The sequence below is a fragment of the Vicugna pacos genome, chromosome 5 (assembly GCF_048564905.1).
Source record: "Vicugna pacos chromosome 5, VicPac4, whole genome shotgun sequence".
In the NCBI taxonomy this organism is placed as follows: Eukaryota; Metazoa; Chordata; class Mammalia; order Artiodactyla; family Camelidae; genus Vicugna; species Vicugna pacos.
In genome coordinates this window covers 41,548,817-41,556,534 of record NC_132991.1, presented here as the reverse complement: position 1 = coordinate 41,556,534, position 7,718 = coordinate 41,548,817, and positions in this window count along the sequence as shown.

The window sequence follows — 7,718 nt, the reverse complement described above, 5'->3', positions numbered from 1 at the left end:
GATGTAAAAACAGACAGGAAAATTATTGGAAAGAAACATGTGGAATAATGATAATTGCATTAGAATGGTGTGATTAACACTGGATTTTTTTTCTTTTCTGTACTTTTTGTAAGATGGCTTTAAAAAATTAAAATATCTACCATGGTTAATTAAGAATAAGTGCTATTGAATGAAGATCATCTAACAGTCTGAGCAGCCACCTCTACCTCCCTGTCTTCATCTCCCCAATTTTCAGTCAGAAGAATCAAAGACGGGGCAAGTGTTCATGTATGGGAAGAAGAGTTAGGGATGTGCACTGATTGCTAGCTAGCCGTCACAAGCTTAGGAGATTTAGGGATGAGGGACCAATGAGCACACCTCGATTATTTTCTGAGTGTGAGAGCATCTGTATTACAAAGGATATTGACAAGCTGTATTGACAAGGAGGAACTCTGACAGATGAATGCTGGCGATGTTGCTCCACCTGCTCCCCCCATCTTGCACTTGAGTGGTCATCTGTACCTGTTCTGTCTGAATCTCAACATGGCTCTTCAGTCTAATCAAATCTCCACGGCCACTGCCTTGAATATCCTGCTACCATTATCTATTCTGCTTTAAAACCTTTCAGTTACTCCCTGTATTGTACAGCAGCCACCTTCTAACACTATGGTTCAGTTCTACCTAGCGTTATAATTTTTGACATATAATAAATAACAATAAATATTTGCTGAATGAAAGGGCACTCCTTTACCAGTTAATATGTGAATGAATCAATGAACTGTCAACAATCATTTTCCAGAATAGTAGAAGAAAGACCCCTGAAAAAAAGCTGCTCCTCCATGAAAGCAATGAGAACACTGGAAAAAAGTGTCGACTGTCAAAATAAGCTTTATCAGAGCTCTGTAAATTAACTAAAGGCTTGCAACAATCTGAGGAACATCTATTTAAGAAATATGACTGGATCGTCATAGGAACAGCAAGATTCATGGGAGTTTAATTCGCCAGTCTTATCCACCTCTTCCTAGCTCTGCAGTGGTCTTGAAAACAACTATGGTAGCTGTGGAAACCAGCAGCCTAGAAGCCCTCAAAGGAGGCACGATGGGTTTGGAACTCCCCAAACACCCCATAACCAGCAAACTGTCACTATCTGTCCTGCCTGGCAACTTGCTGACGGACTCCCTTGTCAGGGATTGCCTTTACCAAGACTTATACAGATCTCATTCTGTGAAAACAGCCCTATCCGCAGAGTGTTTGTCGAACGCAATCAGTGGCAACTGTTGAACATCACAGCTGTCTGAGGCAGTGTTACCAGGAGGACTAATAAGAGGCTGTCCAAATTCTTCAAAGAAAACCTGGAGAAGGAGATGTCCACAGGATGCTTTGAAAAGTAGTTCTGGCACATTTGTGGGAGTCAGAAAGGCCACACACAGGTACCAGGCTATGGACATGCCCAGGAAAGACCTGAGAAGGCCTGGTGGTCATAACTCTGGCTAACTTAGAAGCTCTGTGCAAGCAGAAAGTGAAGGTCAAGGCAGTGTTGTAAACAGCTTGCCAGAGCATTGAAAGCATGGCCAGTCATGCACATACACAGCCCCTTTGCAAAGGCTAGAAAACACTGGTTCAAGGCATTTAAGGAAATCTGTCCAGTCACCAGTCGGCCCCTAACCTTACTGATTAGACATCTCAGTGGCCAATACAACAAAGAATATATAGACTTTACAAAGTTACTCAAGGAAAATCACTAAACAAAGTAGTTAATAACCACCACAACTAACAGCAATAACAACAAACCCTGAGGAGGGGGAGAAATCTAATTTCCAGAATTGGCACATTGTATTATTTAAAATGTCCAGTTTTCAACAAACTATGATAAGACATACAAAGAAACAGGAAAGTATTACCCATTTAGAGGAACGCAAGTCAATAGAAACTGTCCCCAAGGAAGCCCAGATGACAAAGACCAGCAGAAGACTTTACATCAGCTATTATAAACATGTTCAAAAAATGAAAGAAAACGTCTGAAGAAAAGGAAAATATGAGAACAATGCTTTCACAAATAAAGAATATCAACAGAGAGTTAAATGGTAATAAAAGAGCAAAACAAATTATTTTCAAGTACATATGAAACATTTTCCAGAAAAGACTACACATGGCTATAAAACAACAAATCACAACAGATTTAAAATAAATGAAATCGTTCAAGACGTTTGCCAACCACGATGAAACTCTGAAATCAACAACAGAAAGATACTGGAAAATCTTCATATAACTGAAAATTAAATCATACATTTCTAAATAACACAAAAAATCACAAGGGATATTAGAAAATATTTTGAACTGAATGAAAACAAAACCAAAACATATCAAGATTTATGGGAGGCAGCTAATGCAGTGACTTAGGGAAAATATATAACCCAAAGAAGCCTATATTAGAAAAGAAAGAAGTTTACATAAAAAAATCTAACCTTCACCAAAAGAAACTTTAAAAAAAAAAAGACAAAATGAAGCAAACAAACATACAAAAAATTAAACCAAAATAATCAGAAGGATTGGAAATAATGCAGACCAGGGTGGAAATCAGTAAAGCAGGAAAACAAAAGCAATAGGGAAACATAAATAAACCCCAAACTTGGTTCTTTGTAAAAATCAACCAAATTGATAAACCTTTACCTAGATTGACCAAAAAAAGAAAAAAAGGGGAGAGGACCTAAATTACCAAAATCAAGAATAAAAGAAGGAACATCACTACCAAAACTACAGACATTTAAAAGGACTATAGGAAAGATTTTGAAAATTTTATGCCAAAATGGTCTATCCACACAATGGAATATGTATTCAACCACAAAAGAATACAGTGCTACACGCAATGAAAAGCATCCCCGTGCGACAACGGGGATGGACCTTGAAAACAGGCTGAGTGAAAGAAGCCAGTCCCCAAAGACCACATATTTCATGACTGCCTTTGTTGTGGTTATAGAGCCCAGAGGGGTGAGAGATGATGCAGAGGGAGAGAAGAAAAGGATCTGGCTCCCAAAAGGTACACTCTGTTAGGCTCCCAAAAGGCTAGGGACAGTTCATTCTGCAGCCGTGGAAAACCTTCCACTGGGAGGAAGTACTATGATCAGACCTCTAAGTGTTAGAAGGATTACACGTGATAGGAGGGATTGATGGGAAAAAGAGAAGACTAAGGAAAAGAAAGATAGCCATTTTCTAATAGCGCGAGGAAGTCCAGTGATCTGTCTAGAAAGGGAAAGATGACTTTAGGAACAAGTGAGCTCCTGTATCTGGAGTTAAGTAAATCAAAGGTGGGCGGGCATTCATATGGACGTTGAAATTTGTTGGATTAGGGCATGAAAGTTTCTTCTAACAACTTCAGATTTTATGGTTTATGGATGGAATAGTTAAAAGGGAAAGTAGAATAAAGAAAATCAACTTTATTTTGAGACCTGTTTGAACTTTGCAATTTCCCTTGAAAAAACAAAATTTCGTTGATTTATTTAAACTGCTTACTGAGCACCTTCTTTGACTCTATGTTTGGTGCTAGACATGCAGCGTGGGCAAGGCAAACATAGTCTCTGCTTTCATGAAGACTGTGGTCCAGGGAGGTGGGGGGTATGCATAGACCAGAAGTAAACAGATGCTCAAATAAATGAACATTTATAAATGTTGATGCATTTAATAAAACAACACAATGATACTGTGCAAGTGAGTGACAGATGAAAGAGCCCAGGATGTCTCTCTGAGGAGTGATACCCACACCAAGAGCTTCTGAAGTCTGGGGCAGGGGAAGTGGGTTGGGGGGAAGATACTGAGAGACAAGGCTCAGAGCAGGGCAGAGCGGAGGTCCTGAGGAAGGAAAGGGCTGGGAGTGTTCATAGAAATGAAAGAAGTTTGGTGTGACTGAAAATGGAGGAGGATGTGGGTATGAGATGAAGACCATGATGTAGGCAGAGACCTTGTCATGCAAAACCTTGCAGCCATAATAAGGATTTTATACAAGGTATATTGAAAAACCAATGAAGTGTTTTAAGTAGAGGAACAATATGGTCTAATTTTTGTTTTAAAAAAGGCTCCCTGGCTGCTGTGTGAATAAAGCACTGGAAAAGGGAGAGTGGGATTAGAGAGGTGAGCAAGCAAGCTACTAGCATGGTCAAAATCTATTGTAGTGACAAAATTAAAGGACCTGGTGGTGGATTCAAGCTATGGAGAAACAGATGTTGAGGGTGGTCCCCAGATTTCTAACGTAAGCAGCTGGGGCTAGAGGGCACAATTACTAAGATGGGAAGATTGGGAACAGAGAATATTTTGGGAGAAGATAATGCCTGCCAAGTCCAAAGCTGGTCATCATTGTTTTGATCCCTTCTAAAGGAGCTCAGCAGCTCTTTACACATGAAGGGCAGTGGTGCAGGAACTTTTCCTTACACCGGTGGATTGATGCTAGGAGGTGTTTGTGATTTCAGTATTACATTGGGTGAATCTCACATTTAGGGAGATTAAATGGCATCAGCAGGTACGCTTGTGTAGGCTTTGTATTTTGAGACAGTCCACAAGTCTCATAATATATGATGGCCCACATCTGCGGGCTTTCTTTGACTTGTGGAAAGACAATCAAGAACATCAATGAGCAACATCTGACTTGAGTCTTGAAGTTTGGGTGAAATAGAGGTGTGGGCTGGGGAGATCATCCCAATCATGGAGTAGCTATCTCGCTGTGGGGGAGAGACTTTAAACAAGTCTTATTGACTATTTATGTGGAGCCTGATAAAGCTAAGTGAGACGTGCCTCAGCCCTGGGGGGACAACTGCCAAATAGTCTGGAGATTTCAAACCCTGTCCACCATGTCCAGTTGCACATGCGTAGCTGTGAGTACAGACTGGGCAAAGCTGCTGACTCAGGACAGGGGGCTGGGACAGGTCTGCTTGCCCAAAGCTTTTCAGCAAATTCTACTGCCCACTGTGCAATCTGCTTTTAAGTTCACAGGAGTAGGTTTTAATTTTAAATTATTAAACCTATTTAGAGTTCTGTATCATCTTCCATTTGTTTGAAGAAACTGAAGTATCAGCGCATAATGTAAATTAAGCCTACTGGTTCTTGTTTGGGGCTGGGGCTCAAAGACAATTCATATTACAATGAGAACGGATTTAGTATTTGAGAGGCGCAGACACATAGGACCACACATGGATTACTGTGTTTCTTTTCTGGTTAGCAGACATGAATCTAACCCCTATTCTAATCCGCTAAGTTTATTCATGGAAGTGTAAAAATACTAATTCTGTACACCAAGCTATAAACAATTCGGACTTAGTGAAAATGGAATTACAAGTCCTTTTAGAGTGAAGGATCTCCTACTGAGGCAGAGATTCTAGGAAGCACATTCTGATTTTGAAAAATAAAGAAGCTTGAGCTTTGGAAGGCATGTCAACAATCCACTCCTAAAGTGTGTAACACTTGGTGCTAACATTACATCTGGTTCCGAGTCAGCCTTCAAGGGCTATATATTGAGTGAATGGTTGAATCAATGCATATGCCTCCATGAACTTCCATCAACATTCTGCCATCTCCCCAAGGGCAATAAAGCAAAATGACAGCTTTCTCAACTAAAATTGGTTTTATAGTTTATCAGAAATGTAATGTGAATCTCTTTACTTTGAATTTAAAGCTAGGTTGCTCGAGGTTGTACCTGCCTTCTAATGCAGAGAAAAAACTATCCAACCATCTCTTTCTCCACTTATAATGGTAGGAAGTTCACTTATTTAATTCAGGTCCATGAAAATCCATGCAGGTCTAATCTCTGGGATCCAGTCCATAGCACTCACAAAATTTACCGCAAAAGAATGTAGCACTTCTGGTACGGGAGTCAGAACCAACTGAGAATAATTACAAAGTAAATAAGCAAGCAAAAAATCAAGCTGATACACAAGAGAATGTGAATTAACAAACAAATTACCTTAGAAAAAAGCACGATTGACAACTGCCTCTGGGGAGCCTCCCCGTTCCCTTCCTATTTCTTCTCTAGCTGGAAGAGAATTTGACGGACAATGGATTGAAATCTATGACACGAAGATACCTTTCACTGTAGCAGAAGCAAAGAGGCATTGATCAACCTCAAATGAAAACAGGTGTGGCTCTTACCTCATTTTCTGTCTCACTTGAATCACTGCTTTCTGTTCTCGGACCTCCCTTTCTTCCTGCTCTTTGCTCCTGGTCTCCTTTTAAAGTTCTCATTGTTTCTTCTCCTTTGTTACTTTAGAGTCATTTTCGCCTCCTTCTGTTTGACTTGGAAATAAAAAAGCATATGCAAAGCCTTTGCAAAGTGTTCTTTGTGTTCTTGTTGAAAAAGATTCATTTGTGGCTGCATCTGACCTAGGTTACTTCCAGATTCCAAGTAGAGGCACCGCCCTCCCTCTGAGGAGCCTGTAACCAACCCAGCGCAAGGCAGGTACAAGGACTCCTGAAGGAGCATTTCTGCCCAACAAATCTGGTTCTGTTTTTTTGCCATTTAATACTAAGTAATTCTGACGGATGTTCTGAACCTATTTCTTTGACTCTTGCCTGGATTCTGAGGCCATTTTCCCAGCTATCTGCATACTCCTTGGGCTGAGTACCTGGACTCTGAATTGCTTTTTTTCATGCTGACTTTCCAGGCTTGTTTATTACTTCAAGCACTGACTGCCCATTTGGTCTTGGATATAATGTTACTTCTAACCTTTGAAACCAGGGTTTCCCCCTATTTTGTTTCCAAAATTACAAATGGAATGGAGAATAGTATGATATAATGGAAAAAAAGCATTTGGACTCCAGTCAAAAGAACTAGGGTTTGAATACTCTTTCTGGTTATCAATTTTTTGATCCTGGAAAAGGCACTTACTTTAACCCCTGGATTCCTCAACTCCAAAGTGGTACCAATCATAAATACTGGGTTCTTTATCTAGGAGGGACCACCCTGTTTCTGATTTCATGCCAAAAAAAGCTTCTTTTTTCCCCACCCTAATTGTTGTTCCTCAAGAGGTCAGACTGCTAATCTGAATGGTCACATTCTAAGACGATGATTAGGCCACACTTACACTAAAGGCGGTCCATGAACAAGCTGCATCAGCATCATCTGAAAGCTTATAAGAAAATCAGAACCTTAGATCATACCCGAAACTCTTAATCTGCATTTTACAAGAGTCCCAGGTAATTACCAGGCACGTTCCGGTCTGAGCAGCTTCGCCGGGGAGGGTCCGCGGCCTTCACGCCAGCCTTCCTGCTTCAGCCTCCTGCTCCGCTCCCACAGCCAGGCTGCCTGAGCTTGGACGGCCTCTCGGACCCAAGGGCATATTGTTACCAATGGCATGCTTAGCAAGTTAACGCAGATATTTCTGTCGATAAAGTGTGAAGAGAAGCTTGTGGTTGTGAAGTTATCTTTTCCTAAAGGAAATGTGAACTCACTTATGTCGAAACCAATAGGAAGGAAGCCTGGGCAGGTACGGAAGTGGAGCTCATCTGAGTGTGGTCTGAGACAAATCCCCGAGTGCGGAGAGGGCTTGCCTTTTTAACGAGCTCGCCAGTGATGGATGCCTCTCCAGGGAATGCCTGGCTTCCAAGAGGGGAAAGAGTATAACTGAACTTACAGATCGTTCTTTCTACCCCACAGAAATGTGTGTGTGAGCTTGGAAAGATGGAGGCTCTCTGAAGGTCCCTAGTGAGGTGGGCTGGATCAGAGTGGGGTTATAGAATGTGACTTGTCTTCTGATTAA